At 38.3% G+C, this 26,192-nt stretch overlaps 1 protein-coding gene and 1 pseudogene across 13 annotated transcripts in view; one reads left to right on the top strand and one right to left on the bottom strand.

Annotated features, from left to right (window-relative positions):
• Positions 1–26,192, top strand: part of PPHLN1 (periphilin 1) — a 195,639-nt gene that overhangs the window by 27,614 nt on the left and 141,833 nt on the right. The window lies entirely within an intron of this gene.
• On the bottom strand, positions 14,989–16,786 carry LOC119543461 (annotated as a pseudogene).

Here is a 26,192-nt window from a genome sequence, read left to right as displayed (position 1 = left end):
TTGAAGATGTTTTCCTACATTATCTTCTAGGAGTTTTATGGTACTTTCTTTTATATTGAGATCTTTCATCCATTTTGAGTTAATTTTTGTGTAGGGGGTGAGGTAGGGGTCCTCTTTCATTCTTTTGGATATGGATATCCTACTCTCCAAGCCCCATTTGTTGAAAAGAGCATTGTGACTCAGTTCAGTGACTTTGGGGGCCTTATCAAAGATCAGTCGGCCATAGATCTGAGGGTCTATCTCCGAATTCTCAATTCGATTCCATTGATCCATATGTCTGTCTTTGTGCCAGTACCATGCTGTGTTGACAACTGTGGCTTTATAATAAGCTTCAAAGTCAGGGAGTGTAAGTCCTCCCACTTCGTTTTTCTCTTTTAGAGTGTCTTTAGCAATTCGAGGCATCTTTCCTTTCCAAATAAATTTGATAACTAGCTTTTCCAAGTCTGCAAAGTAGGTTGTTGGAATTTTGATTGGGATTGCATTGAATCTGTAGATGAGTTTGGTTAGAAGTGACATCTTAATGACATTTAGCCTTCCTATCCATGAACATGGAATATTTTTCCATCTTTTAAGGTCCCCTTCTATTTCTTTTAGTAGAGTTATGTAGTTTTCTTTGTATAGGTCTTTTACATCTTTCGTTAACTTTATTCCTAGGTACTTGATTTTTTTAGTTGCCATTGAAAATGGTATCTTTTTCTTGAGTGTCTCTTCAGTTTGTTCATTTCTAGCATATAGAAACATTACTGACTTATGTGCATTAATCTTGTATCCTGGTATTTTGCTAAATTTGTTTATTAGCTCTAGTCGCTGTATCGTCGATTTCTCAGGGTTTTCTAGATATAAGATCATATCATCTGCAAACAATGAAAGTTTTACTTCTTCTTTTCCAATTTGGATGCCTTTTATTTCTTTGTCTTGCCGGATTGCCCTGGCTAGCACTTCCAGCACAATGTTGAATAACAGTGGTAACAGTGGGCATCCTTGTCTCGTTCCTGATCTTAGAGGGAAGGCTTTCAGTCTCTCACCATTGAGTATTGTGCTGGCTGTGGGTTTTTCATATATGCTCTTTATCATATTGAGGAAGTTTCCTTCAATTTCTACCTTTTGAAGTGTTTTTATCAAAAACGGATGTTGGATTTTCTCAAATGCTTTTTCAGCATCTATTGAGATGATCATTTGAGTTTTCCCTTTCGAATTGTTAATGTGTTGTAATACATTGATTGATTTTCTTATGTTGAACCATCCTTACATGCCTGGAATGAACCCCACTTGGTCATGGTGTATGATTTTTTTAATGTGTCTTTGGATTCGATTTGCAAGTATTCTGTTGAGGATTTTTGCATCTATATTCATTACGGAGATTGGCCAGTAGTTTTCCTTTTTTGTAGCATTTTTGCCTGGTTTTGGTATTAGATTGATGTTAGTTTCATAAAATGAGTTAGGTAGTGTTCTATTTTCTTCAATGTTTTGAAAGAGTTTGAGTAAGATTGGTGTCAGTTCTTTCTGGAAAGTTTGGTAGAATTCCCCTGTGAAGCCATCTGGCCCTGGGCATTTATTTGTGGGAAGATTTTTGATGACTGATTGGATCTCTTTGCTTCTGATGGGTTGATTGAGGTCTTCTATTTCTTCTCTGGTTAGTCTTGGTTGTTCATATGTTTCCAGGAAATTGTCCATTTCCTCTACATTATCCAGTTTGTTGCCATACAGTTGTTCATAGTATCCTCTTATAATTTTTTTAATATCTTCAGGATCTGCAGTTATGTCACCTTTCTCATTCATTATTTTATTTATATGGGTCTTCTCTCTTTTTGATTTTGTCAGTCTAGCTAGGGGCTTGTCAATCTTGTTGATCTTCTCAAACAACCAACTTTTGGTGATGTTTATCCTCTCTATTGTTTTTTTTGTTCTCTATGTCATTTATTTCTGCTTTAATCCTTGTTATTTCTTTTCTTCTACTTGGTTTAGGATTGGTTTGCTGTTCATTTTCTAGCTTCTTCAGTTGATCCATTAGTTCTTTGATTTTGGCTCTTTCTTCCTTTTTAATATATGCGTTTAGTGCTATAAATTTCCCCCTCAGCACTGCTTTTGCTGCATCCCATAGGTTTTGGTATGTTGTGTTCTCATTTTCATTCGTCTCTATATATTTAGCAATTTCTCTTGCTATTTCTTCTTTAACCCACTGATTGCTTAGGAGTGTGTTGTTTAACCTTCAGGTATTTGTCAATTTTCTAAGTCTCTGATGGTTATTGACTTCTAATTGTATTCCATTGTGGTCAGAGAATGTGCTTTGAATAATTTCAATCTTTTTAAATTTATTGAGGCTTGTTTTATGTCCCAGCATATGATCTATTCTGGAGAATGTTCCGTGAGCACTAGAAAAGTATGTGTATCCTGGTGATTTGGGATGTAATGTCCTGTATATGTCTGTTAAATCTAATTCATTTATTAGATTGTTTAGGTGTTCAGTTTCCTTATTGGTCTTCTGTCTGGTTGATCTGTCTATAGGAGAGATTGATGTGTTGAAGTCTCCCACAATTATTGTGGAAACATCAATTGCTTCGTTTAGTTTTGCTAGTGTTTCTCTCACGTATTTTGTGGCACCTTGATTGGGTGCATAGACATTTATGATTGTTATTTCTTCTTGCTGAATTGCCCCTTTTATTAGTATGTAGTGGCCTTCTTTGTCTCTCAAAACATCCCTGCATTTGAAGTCTATTTTATCTGAGATTAATATTGCTACACCTGCTTTCTTTTGGCTGTAGCTTGCATGAAATATTTTTTTCCATCCTTTCACTTTCAATTTCTTTGTGTCCCTGTGTCTAAGATGAGTCTCTTCTATGCAACATATTGATGGTTCATTTTTTTTTGATCCATTCTGTGAATCTATATCTTTTAATTGGGGGAGTTTAATCCATTTACATTCAACATTATAACCGTGAAGGCATTTCTTGAATCAGCCATCTTATCCTTTGGTTTATGTTTGTCATATTTTTCCCCTCTCTCTATTAATATCCTTTATGTACCCATACCAAATCTCTTTAGTACCGAACCTTTCTCTAAGTCTGTCTGTCCTTTCTTTGTTTCTCTGTCTGTAGGGCTCTCTTTAGTATCTCCAGTAGGGCAAGTCTCTTGTTAGCAAATTCTCTCAGCATTTGTTTGTCTGTGAAAAATTTAAGCTCTCCCTCAAATTTGAAGGAGAGCTTTGCTGGATAAAGTATTCTTGGTTGGAAATTTTTCTCACTCAGAATTTTAAATATATCGTGCCACTGCCTTCTCGCCTCCATGGTGGCTGCTGAGTAGTCACTACTTAGTCTTATGCTGTTTCCTTTGTATGTGGTGAATTGCTTTTCTCTTGCTGCTTTCAGAACTTGCTCCTACTCTTCTGTGTTTGACAGTGTGATCAGAATATGTCTCGGAGTGGGTTTATTTGGATTTATTCTATTTGGAGTTCGCAGAGCAGTTACGATTTGTGTATTTATGTTGTTTAGAAGATTTGGGAAGTTTTCCCCAACAATTTCTTTGAATACTCTTCCTAGACCTTTACCCTTTTCTTCCCCTTCTGGGACACCAATGAGTCTTATATTTGGACGTTTTATATTATCTATCATATCCCTGAGGTCCGTTTCGATTTTTCAATTTTTTTCCCCATTCTTTCTTTTATGCTTTCATTTTCCATTCTGTCATCTTCCAGGTCACTGATCCAGGTTCAACTGGATCCAGGTTCAACTTCCTCTAGTCTTGTACTATGAGTGTCCAGAATCTTTTTAATTTGGTCAACAGTTTCTTTAATTTCCATAAGATCATCTATTTTTTTGTTTAGTCTTGCAATGTCTTCTTTATGCTCTTCTAGGGTCTTCTTGATATCCTTTGTATCCTGTACTGTGGTCTCATTGTTCATCTTTAGTTCTTTGAGTGGGTGCTCTAGGTGCTGTGTGTGTTCTGATCTTTTGATTTGGGTGTTTGGGCTTGGGTTATCCATATCGTCTGTTTTTTTTCATATGCTTTATAATTTTCTGTTGTTTTTGGCCTCTTGGCATTTGCTGAACTTTATAGGATCCTTTTAGGATTTGTAGAACAATTGAAGTCCTTATCTCTAATTTATCAGATCTACAGGTTAGTGGAGAACACTTTCTCTAACTAACCAGCAGGTGGCGTCCACGAGCCACGTGTTCTCCACAAGCCAGTTCTCCCCTGCTTAGCCTTTTTGGTGAGTGGGGGAGTGAGTCTTGTGGGGTCCAATTGGTGTACCAAGCTTGCGTGTGTAGTTGGTGTTGCCCGCCCTGTATATGGGGCGTGTTTCTGGGCAGTCAGGGAGGGGGGGTGGCTCTAACAATCAAATCTCCCTGGTGATCCTAGAGTTTTAAAGCTGCTGCAATAGTCTAATCCTTCAGTTCAGTCCTGCCACAGTTTGTCTCTGCTACTGACCCACAAGTCCTTGGTACTGGAGTATGGCTCCTGAGACTTGCAAGTGGGCCCCTCTTCCAGGCTGTGCAACCCCTGGTCCTCTGTTGAGGGATGACTGTGCTATGTCACAGGTGAGTGCCGTCCCCCCAGGGCGGTTCTGGGCTGCTGGGCTGTGTAGGGAGGCTCCCAGTCTGCTGAAATGATGGCTGGATGGGGCTTTGTTAATTCACACTGCTCCACCTTCCCAACTCTGGGACAATCAGCTGAGGTTGCAGGGAAGGCCAATGTCCACTCCCAGTTTTGTGGTGTGTGCCTGTTATTTTTAGCACTTCCGTCACACTGGGTTGTCTGGGGCAGCTCTGGGCTATGGGGCTGGTGATGGGCAGGAGTGTTTCCTGTCCACCAGGATGATGGCTGTGAGCGGACATCCCCCTTTTCTTGGGAAGTTGTGGTGTTTAGTGAATTTTCTCAGCCACTGGATTATTGCCTTTTGTCTCAGAGCTCTCTTAGTTCTGCTCTTGTCTTGACCTGCCCAAATTGCAAGTCTTTGAAGCTTTCTGTATTGGCCTTCTTAGAGTAGTTGTTTTAGAAAAAGAAAAAAGGATTAAAAAAAAAAAAAAGGGGGCCCTCCTCAGAGATTGAATGGGTTATTGAAATGCTAAGAGACAAAGCAATTAGGGCCATTAAGGAAAGGTCCACAGGGCAGAGAGATCAGCTTTTCTTTGGGATTTGCATATGAGCCTCAGGGCCTGAACCCTGCCCTTCCCCTTTCTATGTTCACCAGAACTCCAAAAATCCTCTGCTTTTATTTTGGAGTTTTTCATGTTGTTTTTTTCTATGCCTGTCTCCTCTCTGCTGGGCTGGCTGCTCTCAGATTCTCTGGTGTCTGGTCTCAGTCTATCTATGGCTGGAGTTTCGATCAGTAGAATGAGTTTCCGATAAGGGCTACCACTGCAGTTCTCTCTTCTCCTTCCTGGAACTCACAGCCCCTCCTCCCACGGGACTGAGCCTGGCAGGGAGGGGCGCGGGTCCCCTGGCCGCAAAAACTTACAGATTTCGCTGATCTCAGCAGTTCCACGTTTTCATGAGTGTTGTATGAAGTATGCCCAAAGTCAGATTGCTCTGTGGTGTCCAGCTGACGCAGTTCCTGGCTTTCTACCTACTTTTCTGGAGGAATAACTAAATCATACAGCTCACCAGTCCACCATCTTGCCCCGCCTCCTGCCCCTCTATTATTATCTTTTAGGTATAGTGTCATACATTTGTTCTAGTTCATGAAAGAGATTTCTAATATTTGTACCGTTAATCATGGACATTTTCCACCACAAGATTCACTGTTTTATGCATTCCCATCTTTTAACCTCCAGCTTTCCTTCTGGTGACATATGTGACTCTGAGCTTACCCTTTCCACCACCTTCACATATCTTTTAGCACTGTTAATTATTCTCACATGCTACCATCACCCCTGTCCATTTCCAGACGTTTAAGTTCACCCTAGTTGAACATTCTGCCCATAGTAAGCACCGCTCCCCATTATTTAGCCTCATTGTATATTCTGGTAACTTGTATTTCATGTCTATGAGTTTACATATTATAATTAGTTCATATCAGTGAGACTCTGCAATATTTTTCGTTATGTATCTGTCTTATTTCATCCCATATAGTGCCTTCAAGATTTCCTCATCAACCCATTTTTTTAAGATGGTTTTGTACACACATCATACATTCCATCCTAAGTAAACAATCGATTCCCTGTATAGTGATGTATTTATGTATTCAGCACCATTGCCACTTGTCTGTATAAGGACATCTCAATTTCTTCCACAAAGAAGGAGAAAGAGTCAAAGAAGGTAGAGAGACAAAAGAAAAAAGAGAGAGAGAGAGAAAAAAAAAGAACATGACAGCTAGTGTCCTAGTTTGCTAATGCTGCGGAATGCAAAACGCCAGAGATGGATTGGCTTTTATAAAATGGGGGTTTATTTCACTACACAGTTACAGTCTTAAGGCCACAAAGCATCCAAGGTAACACCCCAGCAATTGGGTACCTTCACCGGAGAATGGCCAATGGCATCCGGAAAAACCTCTGTTAGCTAGGAAGGCAGCTGGCATCTGCTCTAAAGCTCCGGCCTCAAAAATGGCTTTCTCCCAGGACGTTCCTTTCTAGCAAGCTTGCTTCTCTTCAAAACATCACTCCCAGCTGCACTCTCTTTCCTCTTTGAGTCAGCTCATTTATATAGCTCCACCGATCAAGGCCCACCCCCGAATGGGCGGGGCCATGCCTCCATGGGAACATCTCATCAGAATCATTGCCCACAGCTGGGTGGGGCACATTCTAAGCAAATCCAACTATCATCAAAAACGCCTGCCCCACACAAGACCACAAAGATAATGGCATTTGGGGGACACAATACACTCAAACCGGCACATTCTACCCCCTGGAACCCAAAATGGCATTATCTTTCCAAATACAAAATACATTCATTTCATCAGAATATCACAAAAACTTAAATCATTTCAGTAACAAAAGTTAAGTACAAAATCCCTTCAAAATCAGTTTAGGCTTGGTCAGTCCTAAGGCATAATTACCCTCTAGCTGTGGATCTGTGAACCTAAAACAAGTTATGTGCTTCCAATATACAAAGGAGAGACATTCATAGGATGAACATTTCCATTGCCATAAGGAGAAACAGTAAGAAAAACAGGGTTAACAGGAGTAAAACAGTTCCTAAAACCCGCAGGACAAACTCCATTAGATTTCAAAGTCTGAGAGTCACTAACAAAACAACGTTGCATCCTTGGGGCTTGAGAGAGCGGGAGCCTAACCCTTCCTAAGGGCCTTTTCGGCAGCCCTTTCCTCTCCAAACACTTAGGTGAGTGCTCCAATATATCCACACATTGGGGAGACCACCTTCTCGGCCCCACCCTCCTCAAACATCGGGGCAGCTCCCGGATTCTCTTCCATCTCCGGGGCACACGCTCAACCCCTTCAGAACAGCGTGGTGGCAGCCAGGCTCTCCCCAATTCCCTGGGAATGTGCTCCACCCTCTTTGGGGCTTGGGGTGGCAAAACTCTTCCAGAGCATCGAGGCGGAAAGCCCACCCTCGACCTCCAGGGCAAACTCACCCTTTCCCTGCGTGTGGGCTGCTCCGCTCTCTCAGCCCTAGACCTCCTGACTCCAGACCTTAACCTCCATGGCTCTGTCTTTGAAGAGATTTTTCCTTTAATTTTTTCCTTGTCTGTCTCCTCCAGTCCAGACCGGCAATGGCTCTGTCTATAAAGATCTCGCAAAAATTCTGTTGGCTTTGCACGAAGCACACAGGGGTCAAAGCCATCAGACAATAGGATTTTCCACAAATCCTTTCTGCTTAACTCCTTTTCCAATCTTGGCTTGTACTGAAATGGCGGCTGGGTTCCATGTTTGGTTCCATCCTCACGTTGGGCTGTAGCTTCTGGGATTCCACCCCCTGGAAGCCTGTAATTTTCCAAGCCATCAGTTTCTGGTTTCTTGGAAGCCAAGAGTTCAGTTCTAAGTTTATCTCTCTCTGCTCGCATTTTACTATAAGCTGCAAGGAGAAGCCAGGATATGTCCTCCACACGTAGTCTGGAGATCTCCTCAGCTAAGTATTCCAGGTTGTCACTTTTAAATTCTTCCTTCCATCTGACACCAGGACTCAATTTTGCCAAATTTTGTGCCACTTTAAAACAAGGATCACCTTTCTTCCAGTTTGCAACAACACATTCATCATTTCTGCTCAAGTCCTCATCAGAAGTATCTTTAGAGTCCATATTTCCACAAACAGTCTCTTTAAAGCAGTTTTGGCCTTTTCTATCAAGCTCCTCACAATTCTTCCAGAATCTTCCCCTTATCCATTTGAAAAGCCGTTCCAACATGTTTGGTATTTGCAAACTCAGCAGCAAAAGCACCCCACTTCTCTGGTACCAAAATCTGTCCTAGTTTGCTAATGTTGCGGAATGCAAAACGCCAGAGATGGATTGGCTTTTATAAAATGGGGGTTTATTTCACTACACAGTTACAGTCTTAAGGCCACAAAGCATCCAAGGTAACACCCCAGCAATTGGGTACCTTCACTGGAGGATGGCCAATGGCATCCGGAAAAACCTCTGTTAGCTAGGAAGGCAGCTGGCATCTGCTCCAAAGCTCCAGCCTCAAAACGGCTTTCTCCCAGGACGTTCCTTTCTAGCAAGCTTGCTTCTCTTCAAAACATCACTCCCAGCTGCACTGTCTTTCCTCTTTGAGTTAGCTCATTTATATAGCTCCACCGATCAAGGCCCACCCTGAATGGGCGGGGCCATGCCTCCATGGGAACATCTCATCAGAATCATTGCCCACAGCTGGGTGGGGCACATTCCAAGCAAATCCAACCATCACCAAAAACGCCTGCCCCACACAAGACCACAAAGATAATGGCATTTGGGGGACACAATACACTCAAACCGGCACAGCTAGAAAGCAGCAAAAGGAAAGATAGCATTAAATTAAAGTAGAATAAAGAGTCAAACAACATCAGCAATGCCAGGAGTCCCATACCCTTCCCCTCTGTCCCCCCAACCACTGCATATGCATTTAGCTTTGGTATATTGGCTTTGTTATATTAAAGGATTGTTTCTCTTAATTATAGTCTCTAGTTTGCATTGATTGTATTTTCCCCCCAATCCCACCCTATTTTTAACACCTTGCAATGTTGACATTCATTTGTTCTCCCTCATGTAAAAACATATTTGTACCTTTTATTACAATCGTTGAGCACCCTAGGTTTCCCTGAGTTGCATGGTCCCAGTCTTTATCCTTCGTCTTTTGTTCTGGTGTCCCACTTGGTCCCAGCCTTCCTCTTTCAACCATATTCACAGTCATCTTTGTTCAGTGTACTTACATTGCTGTGCTACTATCTCCCAAAATTGTTTTCCAAACCTCTCACTCCTGTCTTTTCCTGTCTGTAGTGCTCCCTTTAGTGTTTCCTGTAGAGCAGTTATATTGTTCACAAACTCGGTCATTGTCTGTATGTCAGAGAATATTTTGAGCTCTCCCTCATATTTGAAGGATAGTTTTGCCGGATATAGGATTCTTGGTGGCAGTTTTTCTCTTACAGTATCTTAAATATATCACCCCACTTCCTTCTTGCCTCCATGGTTTCTACTGAGAAATCTGCACATAGTCTTATCAAGCTTCCTTTATATGTGATGGATTGCTTTTCTTTTGCTGCTTTCAGGATTCTCTCTTTATCTTTGACGTTTGATAATCTGATTATGAAGTGTTTTTGCGTAGGCCTATTCAGATCTGTTCTGTTTGGGGTATGCTGTGCTTCATGGATCTGTAGTTTTATATGTTTCATAAGAGATGGGAAATTTCCATTGATTATTTCTTTTATTATTGCTTCTGCCCCTTTTCCCTTGTCTTCTTCTGGGATACCGGTGACACATACATTCCTGCATTTTGTACTGTTCTTCAGTTCCCAGAGATGTTGCTCATAGTTTTCCATTCTTTTCTCTATCTGTTCTTTTGTATGTAGGCTTTCAGGTGCCTTGTTCTCCAGTTCCTGAGTGTTTTATTCTGCCTCTTGAGATCTGCTGTTGTATGTTTCCATTGTGTCTTTTATCTCCTGTGTTGTGCCTTTCATTTCCATAGATTCTGTCAGTTGGTTTTTCGAACTTTTGAGTTCTACCTTATGTACGCTCAGTGTTTTCATTATATGCTTTGTCTCTTTTGCCATATCTTCCCTAAACTTTCTGAATTGATTTAGCATTAGTTGTTTAAATTCCTGTTCTCTCAGTTGAAGTGTAAGTTAGTTCCTTTGACTGGGCCATAACCTCATTTTTCTTATTGTAGGTTGTAGTTTTCTTTTGTCTAGGCATCTGGTTTCCTTGGTTACCCCAATCAGATTTTCCCAGACTAGAACGGGCTCAGGTCTTGGAAGGAGGCAATAGTATCCTGTTTCCCTGAGGGTGTCTTAGCAGGTTGATATACCCTGTGAGGCCTCAAGTCACTGTGCTTTTCTGCCCAGCAGGTGGTGCCTGTCAGCCTGTAGCTCCTGACTGGTGCAAGGAGGTATGGCCCGTGGCTTTTTTCCCCCAGGCTCTGGGGTCTGGTTGTGAATGGAAGGCGGGTAGTAGAGCTTGGCACCGCCTTCTTCCTCTTAGGGAAGATACACCCCCTAGGGAGAGCTCATTTACATTTGAATTGTCTCTCTGCCTCTGCTATCACCACCCTTGTCTGAATCAGGGTGCTGGGAACTGAAAATGGATGAGGCTTTCTCCACTGAGCCGAAAAAGGGACAGAAAGCCCCCTTCAGGGCCAGTCTGCAGCCACCCTCCGGCTCTCCAAGGTCAGTCATCACCAAAAGCCTCTGTCTGCCTGTTGGGGATTCGAATTGTGTATTGAGCAGCCCATGTTTGTTAATTAAAATCCCAGTTGGAGTTCAGCTGAGCTGTATTCATTGCTCGGAGAGTGCTGCTGTCTAGAACCACGGGACTACAGTTTGGGCCATGGGGGGGAGGGGATACCCGGCTTGGATCCTCAGGTTTTACTTACAGATTTTATGCTGTGATCCTCCCAATTCAGGTTGGTGTATGATGAGTGGACAGTCACGTTTGTCCCCCTGCAGTTATTCTAGATTATTTACTGGTTGTTCCTAATTGTTTATTAGTTGTTCCAGGGAGACAAACTAGCATCAACATCTCTCTATGCTGCCATCCTCTTGTGTCTTAAATTTATTTTTTAAGGACCCCTCCATCCCTCATATACATGGATATATCTCATTAGAGATTTTAAATACTGAATTTCAAAGATACACTGAGGATTTTTCCAGTTGGTTATCCCACCAGTCATGTACATACTTGTTTGTTTTAGTTTGCTTTCGGTTTTTGGAGATTGCCTTTTTTTTCCTTTTAAATTTGGATGGTTTTTTAGAAAAAAATACGTAACAAATTTAAGTGATTCCAAATTATAAAATAAGGTACATTCAGGGAGAGGATGACTTACTAATGGTAACTTATTGTAACTATACATTTGAGTGCCTGCTTGCTATAAGCAAGGAGTTTTTAAGTATAAGCTTTCTAATCTTCAAAACAATTCTGTGTGGGTAGTATTATCTCCATTTCACTGAAGGATAATCTGAGTCTTCTAAGTTGGTGGTCACACTAGCACCTACTACTAAGTGGCTGTTCCTAGAATTCGATCTAAGTGACTGTGCCTGGGAGTATAAAATTCACTTAAAAAAAAAGTTTTATTGCAATAAATTCACATACCGTACAATCCATCTAAAGTGTACAATCACTGTCTTCTAGTATTTTCACAGACTTGTGCATACATCACCACAATCAATTCTAGAATGCTTTCACCTTGGAGAGGTTCACTATGTTATATAGTCCCATGTTGCATCCTCTGGCTTTCCTTCTAGTGACATAAACAATCCTCAACTTTCCCTTTCAACCACAATGTACCTACATATCATTGCTGTTAGTTAAATTCACTGTAATGTGCTTCTGTCATCTCCATCCATTTCCAAACACAATCAACCTTATTACATATTCTACACAAATTAAGCATTAGCTCCTCATTCTCTGCCCTCATTCTATCTTCTGGTGACCTATGTTCTAGATATTAATACCATGAGTTTGCTAGTAATAATTAGTTCATATTAGTGAGGTCATATAGTATTTGTCCTTTTATATCTGACCTATTTCTCTCAAAATAATGTCCTCAAGGTTCATCCATGTTGTTGCATGCATCAAGACTTCATTTCTTCTTAGAGCTGAATATATATCACATTTTGTTTATCCATTCATCTGTTGATTTTCAATTCTGTTGTTTCTATCCTTTTGACAATTGTGAATAATGCTGCTATAAATATCGGTGTGCAAATGTCTGTTTGTGGCCCTGCTTTCAGTTCTTTTGAGTATAGACCTAGTAGCAGGATTGCCGGATATATGGCAGTTCTATCCTTAGCATCCTGAGGAACTGTCAAATGGTCTTAACCAGTGGCTGCACCATTTTACATTACCATCAGTAATGAATGAGTGTCTTATTTCTCCACATCCTCTCCAACACTTGTAGTTTTCTGTTTGTTTTATTGATCATTCTAGTAGGTGTGAGATACTATCTCATTGTGGTTTTGATTCTGTAATAGCTAGCGATGTTGAGCATCTTTTCGTGTGCTTTTAGTCATTTGTATTTCCTCTTTGGAAAAACGGCTGTCCAAGTCTATTGCCCATTTCTTAATTGGGTTGTTTGTCTTTTTATTGCTGAGTTGTAGGATTTCTTTATATATTCTGGATATTAAACCCTTATCAGATATGTGGTTTCCAAATATTTGCTCCCATTGAGTAGGCTGACTTTTCACCTTTTTGACAGAGGCCTTTGAAGTGCAAAAGTCTTCAATTTTGAGGAGGTCCATTATCTATTTTTTCTTTTGTTGTACTTGTGGTTGTAAGGTCTAAGAAACCACCACCTATCACAAGATCTTGAAGATGTTTCCCTCAATTTTCTTCTAGGAGTTTTGTGGTTGTGGCTGTTATATTTAGGTCTTTGATCTATTTTTTTTGATCTATTTTGAATTAATTTTTGTATATAGTGTGATATAGGGGTCTTCTTTCATTCTTTTGGCTTTGGATTTGCAGTTCTCACAGCACCATTTGTTGAAGAGACTGTTATGTCCCAGTTGAGTGGACTGGGCAGCCTTGTCAATGATAATTGACCATAAATACACAGGTCTCTATTTGAACTCTCAGTTTGGTTCCATTGATACATATGTCTGTCTTTTTGCCAGTACTGTGCTGTTTTGACCACTGTAGCTTTGTAATATGCTTTAAAGTCAGGAAATGTGAGTCTTCCAACGTCAATGTTATTTTTCAAGATTTTTTTGACTCTTTGGGACCCATTACCTTTCCAAATAAAATTGATAATTGGCATTTCCAGTTCTTCAGAGTATGCCATTGGATTTTTTTTTTGAATTCAGTTTTATTTAGATATATTCACATACCATACAGTCATCTTTGGTGTACAATCAACTGTTCACAGTACCATCATATCATTGTGCATTTATCACCCCAATCTATTTTTGAACATTTTCCTTATACCAGAAAGAAACAGAATAAGAATAAAGAATAAAAATAAAGATAAAAAAGAACACCCAAATCACCCCCCTCCTCCACCCTATTGAGATTACGTTGAATCTGTAAATCAGTTTGGGTAGACTTGACATCTTAATGGTACTTAGTCTTCCAATCCACAAACATGGATGTCCTTCTGTTTATTTAGGTCTTTGATTTCTTTTAGCAATGTTTTGTAGTTTTCTGAATACAGGTCCTTTACCTCCTTGGTTAAATTTATTCCTAGATATTTGATTCCTTTAGTTGCTATTGTAAATGGAATTCATTTCCTGATTTCCTCCTCAGATTGCTCATTACAATTGTATAGAAACACTACTGGTTGTTGCATGTTAATCTTGTATTCCACCACTTTGTTGAACTCATTTATTAGGTCTGGTGGCTTTGTTGTAGATTTTTCGGCACTTTCTAAATATAGCATTGTGTCACCTGCAAATAGTGAAAGTTTTACTTCTTTCTTTCCAATTTGAATGCCTTTTATTTTTCTTGCCTAGTTGCTCTTGCCAGAACTTCCAGTACAATGTTGAATAGCAGTGGTTACAGGGGGCATCCTTGTCTTATTCCAGATCTTAGAGGGAAAGCTTTCAGTCTTTCACTATTAAGTACGATATTAGCTCTGGGTTTTTCATATATGCCCTTTATCAAGTTGAGGAAGTTTCCTTTTATTCCTCTCTTTCTAAGTGTCTTTATCAAGAAGAGATGCTGGACTTTGTCAAATGCCTTTTTTTTTTTTTTTTAAATGCCCATGCACGTTTTATTAATAAAAACTAACAGTGCCAAGTTAAACAAGTCAAACAATTAAAGTCTCTTTATATTCCATAAAATATTACAGAAAAGTTTATTTGTGTTTCAATAAAAAGACTATCGTTTTAGAAAAGGCAGCTAACAGCAACTGTGCAGTTAATTGTTTTGTGAATAAATTTTAAAAGAGACTACTGCCTGTCCTGAAATTCCTTTTTTCTTTTTATAAAAAAAGAACTATTAAAAATGATTGACAAATTTTGAGTTAAAAAACTGTTAAAACATTCTCTATATTTAATTTCAACTTTATAATAGATTACAGGAAGATGCTTACGAAACAAATACAGCATTTGTTTCAGTACATGTCTTTAAATGATAGACTTATAAGTATGTAAACAACTATATAATAAAAAGTTCCAGACGTTGCCTGTAAGAAATCAGGCAAATTTTACCATAAGCAATAAACCATTTCAAGCCTTCAAGATAGTTTATATAGCTGCACCAGCATGGCAATAAACTTTTATCAAACAAACAAAAACAAAAACAAACAAAAAAACCTTTGTAATTTGCTACAAAATAGAGCAAAAAAAAGTATAAGCTTGATGGAATCACAATAGTTTAGATAATTTAAGGGAAAATAAAGGCATAATAAAATTTATGGCACTTAATGTTTAAAAAAGTAGAGCTTTGCTATTTTGCTTGGTTCTTTGGATACTGCATGATTTAATAAAATAAAAACTTGCTATGTCATCTTGCTATCCATTGGTTAGTGGCACCATTCAAAACACACTGCAAATAAATGGGCATTCAGTGTACCATTTTCCACAAAAGGATAGCATTTTATTGTCATTGATGTGGATGATGTACAATTTCTTCAGCAAACTCAGCAGAATTGTTAAGGGGGCAAAAATGAACTCTGAATTAAAAAAAAAAATTAGAAAATGAAAACACAAAATCCTAAGAAGTAAATAAAGACTCTGCATCAGCACACTGGTGTCAAAACACACATCCACACCACATTTTAAAAAATCCTACAAAAAAACATCCTTGCTTGCTTATTGGAGGTGCGTATCTAAAGTCAATAGCTTACCAATATCTTCTTGGGAGTAGGCCAAAAAGAAAAGAGAAAAACCCACATTAAAAAAACAAAAGTTTCTCTTCCCTAACAATTTTTTCCTGAAGCTGAATTTGAAGGGGGAAGGGGAGTCTACAAGCCAAGAAAATCAGTCTTCATCATCATTTTCATTAAAGTCATCGTCGTCATCATCATCTTCCCCAACATAAGACACGGGCGTCTCCACCCTGGAGCCGCTGTACTGAGACCCGCTGGAACTTGTGGCCAATGTCCCATCTGCACCGTTGGTCAAGTCACTGGCAGAAAGCCTTGTGCCATTTGAAGTTGAACCTGATGATGTGACAAATACACCGCCGATTGATCCCTGAGCCATTTCTGTCACATACGGTTCCAGAGCTTTAGGTACCAAACTTCTTGCCATTTTAAGGTCTTCGGCAGAACAGCTTCCTGATTCTAATCCACAAGCCATTCCCATTCGCTTTAATACTTCTGTGTCATCATGGATTTCAAACGTGTTGTCAAAATTAAACAGATAACTCAAATTTGTCGTTAGAAATACTGCAGTCGATCACGGTCTTCTTGCTGGTGTTCACGATGATGAATGGGAGGTGGATGACGGAGTTGGAGGGAGGGGGCCGGTTCGCTTGCTGCTCTGCTTGGCGGTTTCTCTGCACCAAATTCTTGAAGGCAGTTTGCTGTAGAATAAGTTCTTGAAGTTGGGACTGTTTCTGTTTTATTCTTTCAAGTCTTCTCTGTCTCTCTACCTCTAAATTCTGACATTCCTGAGCCGAGTTTGTAGGCAGACCAATCCATTTGATTTCTTTCTTCTCCTTAGAGATAATGTTCATGGCCATTAAGACATTTAAGGCATCGTAGACTCGTTGTCTTATATTCTTCTGGTCATAAGCTGATTCATTTGGTAAAATATGGTTATCAGCAGCACTGAACTCCGCGACCAGTTCATCTGCCACTTCGTTATAGGAAGTGGTTCCTTTCCGCTGAACCTTCTCACAAACCTTCATTGAAAAATGCCTCAGGCCCTTGCCATTCTTCTCTCCTTTTCTGTTGCGTTTCCCAGCAGACCAAGGTGAGGAGTCTGAAGCCTGGTTCTGTGATACAAAGTGTGTGTTAAGGGTGTGTGGACTTCCTACCAGGATAGTATTTGGCGCTGCAGGTCTCTGAGGTGTACCAATTACCACTTGCTGTGCAATGTTGACATTGGACTGTCCAAAGGTTTTTGGCAAGAGTTGCTTTCCAAGGGTGTTTACTGTCGAAGGATGAACAGCTACTAATGATACCACACCTTTTCCAGGACTAAGATTCTGGTCTATAAAGACCTTTAGTTCTCCATTGGCTTCTATTAGACCGGCATCTTTTGCCATGTTACCAGATCCTTGAAATCAATTCTATAAATGTTCACCCTCCAGAGAAGAAACAATGATTTTTCGACTGCACATGTGCAGCGCACACAGAGCACCAGGAAAGAGCCCCAAGGAGACACCGAGCAGTGCGCGCGGCTCCCACACGCAGGCGAGGCGGGGGCAGGGCCGAGGGGCCGGCCCGCGGGGGACCAGTCCGGCCCCGGCTATCCCTTCGCCGCCGTTGGCCCGCCCCCCGCCTCAAATGCCTTTTTTACGTCTATTGATATTTAATCATGTGGTTTTTCATGTTTGATTTGTTCATTAATTTTTTTGTGTTGAACCACATGGCATACCTGGAATAAAACCCACTTGATCATGGTGTAGAATTCTTTATTGTGCTGTTGGATTCAATTTGCAAGTATTTTGTTGAGGATTTTTGCATCTATATTCATTAGAGAGATTGGTCTGTAATTTTTCTTTCTTGTAGTATCTTCAGCTGGCTTTGGTATTAGGGTGATGTTGGCTTCATAGAATGTAGCAGTGTTCCCTCCTCTACCATGTTTTGGAAGAGTTTGAGCAGAATTGGTATTAATTTTTCTGGGAATGATTGGTAGCATTCACCTGTGAAGCCATCTGGTCCTGTACTTTTTATTTGTTAGGAGTTTTTGATGACTGATTCAATCTCTACTTGTGGTTGGCTTGTTGAGTTCTTCTATTTCTAATGGAGTCAGTGTAGGTTGTTCATCTGTTTCTAGTAAGTTGTCCATTTCACCTAAGTTGTTTAATTTATGGGCATACAGTTGTTCATAGTATCCTCTTATGATCCTTTTTTATTTCTGTGGGGGTCAGTAGTAATGTCCCTCCTCTCATTTCTGGTTTTATTTATTTGCATCTTCTCTCTTTTTCTCTTTGTCATTGTAGCCAAGGGTTTGTCAATTTTATGGATCTTCTCAAAGAGCCACCTTTTGGTTTTGTTAATTCTCTCCTGTATTTTTGTTCTCAATTTCATGTATTTCTGCTCTAATCTTTGTTAGTTCTTTCCTTCCGCTTGCTTTGGTATTAGTTTGCTGTTCTTTTTCTAGTTCCTCCAGGTGTGCAGTTAGGTCACTGATTTTAGCTCTTTCTTCCTTCTTAATGTAGGTGTTTAGGGCTATAAATTTCCCTCTCAGAACTTCCTTCACTGCATCTTATAAGTTTTGATATGTTGTGTTCTCTTTTTCATTCATCTCGAGATATTTATTGATTGGTAATTTCTTCTTTGATCCACTGTTTGTTTAATTCTGTGTTGTTTAGCCTCCTTATGTTTGGATATTTTCCAGTTCTCCTGTTATTGATTTCCAGCTTTGTTCCATTAGGAGCAGAGAAAGTGCTTTGTAATAATTTTGATCCTTTTAAATTTATTGAGACCTGTTTTCTTACCTAACGTGTGGTCTGTCCTGGAGAATGATCCATGAGCACCTGAAAAGAATGTATATCCTGCTGTTTTAGGGTGTAGTGTTCTGTATATGATGTTAGGTCTAGTTCATTTATCAAATTATTCCTGTTTTCTGTTTCCTTATTGATCCTCTATTAATAGAATTCTATCTATTGGGGAGAGTGGTATATTGAAATCTCCAACTATTGCAGAGACTGCTATTACTCCTTTCAGTTTTGCCTCATGTATTTTGGTACGCTCTCGTTAGATGCATAAATATTTATGATTGTTATTTTTTTCTTGGTGGATTGCCCCTTGTTAATAGTATATAATGCCTTTCTTTGTCTCTTACAACATTTTGCTTTAAAATCTATTTTGTCAGATGTTAGTATAGCTACTGCAGCTCTTTTTTGGTTACCATTTGCATGGAATATCTTTCTCCAGAATTTCTCTTTCAACCTATTTTCATCTTTGGGTCTAAGGTGAATCTCTTGTAGACAGCATTTATTTATTTATTATTATTATTTTTTTTAGAATGTAATTTTATTGAGACATACTCACACATCATATATTCCATCCAAAGTATACAATCAGTGGCACAGAGTATCATCATATAGCTGTGCATTCATCACCACAATCAATTTTTGAGCAATTTCATTACTCCAAAAGAAAGAGAAAAATATATGCAAAATTAAAAAAATATAAAAATAAACAAGAACACCCAAACCATCCCATAACCCTTATTTTTTTATCTTCATTTTATTGAGATATATTCACATACCATGCAGTCATACACAACAAATCGTACTTTCGATTGTTTACAGTACCATTACATAGTTGTACATTCATCACCTAAATCAATCCCTGACACCTTCATTAGCACACACACAAAAATAACAAGAATAATAATTAGAGTGAAAAAGAGCAATTGAAGTAAAAAAGAACACTGGGTACCGTTGTCTGTTTGTTTCCTTCCCCTATTTTTCTACTCATCCATCCATAAACTAGACAAAGTGGAGTGTGGTCCTTATGGCTTTCCCAATCCCATTGTCATCCCTCATAAGCTACATTTTTATACAATTGTCTTCGAGAGTCATGGGTTCTGGGTTGTAGTTTGATAGTTTCAGGTATCCACCACCAGCTACCCCAATTCTTTAGAACCTAAAAAGGGTTGTGTAGACAGCATTTAAATGTATCTTTTTTTTTTTTTAATCCATCCTGCCAATGTGTGTCTTGATTGGGGTGTTTAATCCATTAACTTTCAGTGTTATTACTGTAAATGCAGTGCTTTTTTCAACCATTTTATTCTTTGGCTTTTATATGTCACATTTGTTTTTGTTTGTCGTTTTACCCTTTTAGTTCTCTTTCTGATAATACTCATTTCTACACTCTTCTCCAAACCTTTTTCTTCTGTCTTAATTTCAACCAGCAGCACTCTCTTTAGTAATTTTTATGAGGTAGTTCTTTTGTTGCTGAACTCTCTCAGTGTCTGTTTATCTGTGAATATTTTAAATTTTCCTTCAATTTTGAAGGATGGGTTTGCCAGATAGACAATTCTTGGCTGGCAGGTTTTTTCTTTCAGTATCTTAAATATGTCATTTCACTGACTTCTTCCCTCCATGGTTTCTTATGAAAAATTGGAACTTAGTCTCATTTAGGATCTGTTGTATGTGCTAGATTGCTTTTCTCTTGCTGCTTTCAGAATTCTGTCTTTATCTTTAGCAGTTGATAGTCTAATTGGTATGTGCTTGTAGTATGTCGATTTGGATTTATTCTGTTTGGAGTATGTTGCCTTTCTTAAATATATATATATATTTATTTCTTAAGAGTTTGGAAGTTTTTGGCCACTATTTCCTCAGATATTCTTTCTGCTCCTTTTTCCTTCTCCTCTCTTTCTGGGACACCCACGACATGTATGTGTATATGTGCTTTATGCTGTCATTCAATTCCCTGAGACCGTTCTCAAAATTTTTCGTTCTTTTCTCTGCTCTTTTTCTGTTCAGTTTCAGATGACCTGTCTTGTAGGTTGCTGATCCTTTCTTCTGCCTATTGAAATCTGCTGTTGTATGCCTCTAGTGTATTTTTAATCTTATCTTTTGTACCTCTCATTCCCATAAGTTGTTATTTTTCTTTGCATGCTTTCAGATTCTTATTTATGGTCATCCAATGTTGTCTTAATATCCTCTGTCTCTTTATCCATATTTTTCTTCATCTTCTTGAATTGTTTTAGGAGATTTGTTTGAACATCTTTGGTTGGTTGTTCCAAATTCTATATCCTCTCTGACTTTTAAATGCGTATGAAAGTAGACAAAATAATATAATGAACTAGCCATGGATAAATCATCTAAGTGACAATTATCAATTCATAGGCAATCTTGTTCTGTCTATACCTCTATCACTTCCATTCCAGATTATTTTCAAGGAAATTCAAGATACTGTATTTCAAGTGTAAATAAATATTTCAGTATGTGTCTCTAAAAGCTAAGAATGCTTAAAAATGGGGGGAGTTATGTATTCAAAATTTTATTTTTAATGAAATATTTTAGTGTTAGAATGGGTACAAAATGTCTTTTAAAGAAGTGTTGGAAAGGAAATGATTTAAAGAAACATGATAACCCCCACAATTTGTACACAATTAATAGTGAAAGTAAATATTTGTGGTAGAGAATTTGGAACAGATTTATATATTGAGTGAAACATAAGCCATCAACTTGATGTGTTTATTGAAATAAAAACATTTCTCAGGTAATAATTACTTATTTTGTAAAACACAATCACCATTTTAAATTTCAAAATTGCAAAACAAATTTGATACATAGCTTACTCTGATCAGATTTTCAGTAGTACAAGTAAACTTCAAAAATCATTATTTTAGAAATTCAAGACTTTGTAGTATCAAATTGTCTTACCTATTAGATATCAACAATTATGAAAATATAAACATTATATAATTGTAACCTTTAGTAGATGTATTTGTGGTGGCTTGGTGTTATGTACCCCAGAAATATGTTCTTAAGCTTTACCCATTGAAAATAGGACCTTATGATGAGATTTCTTCAGTAAGAGGTGGCCTGAGTTAATCAGGATAGGTCTTAATCCTATTCCTGAAAGCTTTATAGGGAAGGCCGCAAAGAAAGAAGCCACAGGGAGCAGCCAGAAACTGAAAGTAAACAGCACCCAGAAAAGAAAGGAAAAGACGCCGCCATATACATTCCCATGTGGTGGAAAGCCAAGGAACCCCAAATTGCCCGGGAGGAAGCAAAACTTCTAGCCTCTGAAACTGAGAGATAGTAAATTCCTGTTGTTAAGCCAATCCATTGTATTTGTTTTAGCATGGGAAACTAAAACAGTTTTTGGTACCAGAAAGTGGGGTGCTTCTATGACAAATAGCTAAATATGTGGAAATAAGTAGAGGCAGAAAGAATTGTGAGGTGCTTGATAGAAAAAGTCTAGATTGCCTTGAAGATACTTTCAGTAGAAATATGGACGTTAAAAGCATTTTCAATGGGGCCTTAGAAGAAAGTGATGAAAGTGTTATTGGAAACTGGAGGAAAGATGATCCTTGTTATAAAGTAGCAGAGAACTTGGCAAGACTGTGTCCTGATGTCAGATTGAAAGTGGAACTTCTAAGTGATGAACTTGGATTTCTAGCTGAAGACATTTCCATGCTATGTGTGGAAGGTGCAGCCTGGTTTCTCCTTGCAGCTGATGGTGAAATGAGAGAGGAAAGAGATAAACTGAGAATTGAACTGTTAAGCTTAAGGAAACTGGTAGTTAATAATTTGGAAAATTCTTGTCCTATCCAGATAGCATGCTCTGGGTCTAGAGCTGGAAGTGGCTCTTTCAGGGCTCCCTTGAGCTTCTGGGAAGTGAATCTCCAGAGAACAGGGCTCCATTTGAGTGTTTAACTGAACAACCCTTTGCTAAAGAGGTTGTGTCTGAACATGGATCCTGTCAGCCACATCAGTGGAAGTCAGGATTGGAGATGCAATTATCCAGGAAGGATCTGTGAAAAGTTCTATTGTCTGATAGTTTGGACCTGCTTGAATTGCACTCAGAGCCAGCAAGTTTTTTGCAAGATTGTATGAGCAGAACCACTGCCAGCCTAGGCTGAAAGGGACAGAGCAGGAGCGAATTGGAGGAAGAATGGCTTCAAGGGCAGAATCATGGAAGCTGATGTCTGGACCTATGCCATCTCAGGCCAAGAGAGCAGGCCCTCTCATGTGTGGAAAGAGTGAAGCTGCCCCTGCCCTTGGAGGGAGCAGGCCATCTGTCCTGGCACTTGGAGGGGGTGGGCCTTGCACCCTGTTGTTTGGGGAGAGTACTGCCACATTGTAGAGAGCCTGGCCACCATTCCAATGCTCAGAGAGGGTGGGGCCTACATCCCAGTTGAGGACAGCATGGTTGTTGGAGAAGCATTTGGAAGGGGTGGGGCTGCTGCTTCATGAGGCTAAGTAACAGCATTAAGTCACAGATGGTGCTTAGGCCTTAAGATCTAATGGAATTTGCCCTTCTGTTTTGGGCTTGATTGGAACCTGTGAGCCCTACTTTCCTTCCAATTTCAGTCTTCTGGAATGGGAATGTTTATTCTATGCCTTTCCCTTCATTGTATATTGGATGTAGATTACTTGCTTTCTAGGTTTCACAGGTCCATCAGCCAGAAATTTTACCCCAGCACAGACCACACCCATAACTGATTGTTATGGGCTTAAGGCTGTTGTGATGGAATGAATGTATTTTGCATGTGGGAAGAACATGCGTTTTTGGAGTTCACAGGATGGACTATGGTGGCTTGGAGTTATGTACCCTCGAAAGACATGTTCTTAATCTTAATCCATTCTGTGGGTTTCACTGTAAATAAGACCTTATAACGAGGTTACTTCAGTTCAGGTGTGACTCGAATGAATCAGGTTGGATCTGAATCCTATTCCTGGAGACTTTATAGAGAAGGCCACAGAGAGAGAAGCCATGGGAGCAACCAAAAGCTGGAAGTTAACGGAACCTGGAAGAGAAAAAAAGATGTTGTCTTAAGCGTTCCCATGTGATGGAAAAGCCAAGGAACTCCAGAGATTGCTGGCCAGCCAGATGATACCAAACCCAGGAGAAAGCAAGTCTTAAGAATAAGCTTCTGAAACCATGAGCCAATAAATTCCTGTTAAGCCAATCCATTGTATGTTATTTGTTTTACCAGCTAGGAAACTAAAAGAATATTTAAGTTTATATGCAAGTTTTTTTTATTTCTGCATTTTGCTGGAGTAGATAAATGATCAAATAAAATAGTAGGTTTTAAAAAGTATAGGTTATTTATACTTTTAATCTTCAATCTGACTGATTATTCTATTAACACTAACTTTGAAGGAGCAAATCCAGTAGGTCCTGTACATATTTTTTGGAAATTCTCCTAACAGCCACTGGAAATTGGTACATGGTAGAAGTAAGCCATTGTTGTATTAAATTTATTTACTGCTTTAATTGATAGGGAAGTTATAGATATTTTTTATAATGATTACTATGAACAGAAGCTGCAAAAATTGATTTCCTTGAGGTAAATTTAGATTTTTATTACAAACTCAAAGATTTGAAATACTTGGATTTGAAGTAACAGAAATGTTTTAACTCCATTCAGCTGATTTTTTAGTTAATTGAAAATGACCCTGTTATCCTTTCAAACTGTTATGATACCATCACCACTTTCCATTGCCCAAATTTTTCATCACCCAAAATAGAAACTCTTTTCCCTTTAAAGTTTATAGCCCCTGATCATCTTGTCTCTTCTTTCTGTCTCTATGAATTTGCTTATTCTAGATATTTCATATACGTGGAATCTTACCATACTGCCCCCTTTTTTTTTGGTCTGGCTTATTTTACTTAGCATATTTTCAGATAATCCATGTTGTAGCATTTATCAGAACTTCATTCCTTTTTATGGCTGAATAGTATTCCATTGTATGACTATGTACCATATTTTGTTTGTCCATTCATCTGTTGATGGAATCTTGGGTTGTTTCCACCTTTTGGTTATTGTGAATAATGCTGCTATGAACATTGGTGTACAGGTGTCTGAATCCTGGCTTTCAATTCCTTGGGGTATAACCTAAAAATGGAATTGCTGAAGTCATATGGTATTTCTATATTTAATTTTCTGAGGAACTGTCAAACTTTTTCTCAGCCCTTAATAAAGCCTTTTCAGATATTTTGTGTAAGTCATGAGTATTATTTCTGCTATGGAATATTCTGTATGTAATGGTGCCATTGTTTTCAATGATGTTTCTAAAATGGAGGTTCCAAACTTATCAGTACCTGAAGCTACATGTACTTATGTTAGCATTTAGAAAGAAAAATTGCATGTTTACACAGCTCAACATAAGATTTTTATAAGAATTTCAAACAGTAGTGGTATTTCCACTGAGATCTGGCAATGCAAGTGATGTAAAATACTGCTTGAATTTTCTTATATATGGCTTTTGAAAGGGAAATTCTGAAATCTTTGCCAATCATCATAGATTTTGTGGAAAGGAAAAAGAAATCCCTGAATGGTAAATCTGGATAAAACATGAACTCTCTGAAAATACTGTTCTTAGTTTTTCAAAGGCTCCTGCAATGATCTTTTTTCTTAAATCTTCTCATATATCTAGGAAGTTTTCTTTAAGATTACAGAGCAGAAATAATATAATGTACTTAAATGTGAACACTTTCTCAAAGCATAAAGAAAATGCCAATTCGATATTCATTGCCATATACCACAGCTGCTCTTAGGAGTTTTTTTCTTCTGCTGATTAACATTTTTGGAATGATTATTTTTAGATAATATTATTCAGTAAATGCAGTTTGTTAAATCACTTAAATGTGATTCAAGTTTTACTTCTTTAAAAGTTTTACCATGTACATTTACAATCCTGAAATAACTTTCTAATAACTAGGGTAGTTATATATTGGAATAGGCTGTTTTGTAGTGTAATTTCCTATTTGTAGAAGTAAGTTTAGGCAAGCATACTCCCTCCTCCATCCCACCGATGGAGCATAAACAGACAAATGAGAATATTGTGGAATGAATTTTTATGGTTTCTTGGAATTGGAAAAATCGGTGTTTCTAAATTTATGAATAGTAAAGAAATTTTGAGTCAGAAAAATGCTATAAATTGCAGTATAGCAATTTTGACTACCCAATTTTTTAAAAACTCAGTTTTTACTAGATTTAATTAAAATCTCTGACAATGGTTGTTTCTAGAAGAAAGAGTCAATAAATTCATTTGTACTATATTTTAAGTAAGCTTATAGACTGTATCTTGCAATTTAGTATCTGATATACTAAAGAAGCACACCAGCTTTTATCTTCATGGAAAAAAAAATAGGTAGATCTTTGTAGCTCTCAAATAGACAAGAACTACTGATTTTATTTTTCCAGGCACATTGTCAAATTTCCCATCCATTGGAAAATTGGAATATTACACAGTAGTTGGATAATAATTGAATAGACTAGTCATTAATGCTAAGAAGTAATTTAAAGAAATAGACATTTTGAGGAATTTAGTGTTTTCCATAGACTACCAAAGGTGGTAGTCAAAATAGCAAACTTTTGGGGGCACTTACTGTGTGCTAGGCACTATACTAAATGCTTCACATTCCATTCTTACTTAGTTCTCACATCAATGCCATCAGTTAGATATTAGTATTTGTTCCATTTGACAGATGAGAAAACTGAGGTTTAGGATGGTAAGGTAACCAGCCCTAACTGGGCTTTATGCTTTTGTTTTGTTTTAGTCAAATCAGTTAGTGCATATTGATTATGTCTTACACTTTCATAGCTTTGTTTTTCAGTTTCTTTCACATATATCTCATGTAGTATTGATAGAAAGACTTACGACAAATGCCCAAGACCAGATTATTTATGGATACATATTTTATAGCTCTCTACTTCACTTTCAGTATGATAGATAATCTTTTTTCTTCCATTGTTTTGCAACAGCTACCAGTATAAGCCAGGTGTTCTTTTCCTTCTGTTCAATCTCCCAACCCTTACAAAAAGCACATCCTGTTTCTAAAACTTTAAAACATTAACAACACATTACTTTG

This window comes from Choloepus didactylus, chromosome 8 (assembly GCF_015220235.1).
Source record: "Choloepus didactylus isolate mChoDid1 chromosome 8, mChoDid1.pri, whole genome shotgun sequence".
In the NCBI taxonomy this organism is placed as follows: domain Eukaryota; kingdom Metazoa; phylum Chordata; class Mammalia; order Pilosa; family Megalonychidae; genus Choloepus; species Choloepus didactylus.
This window is presented reverse-complemented; position numbering and strand designations above follow the sequence as displayed.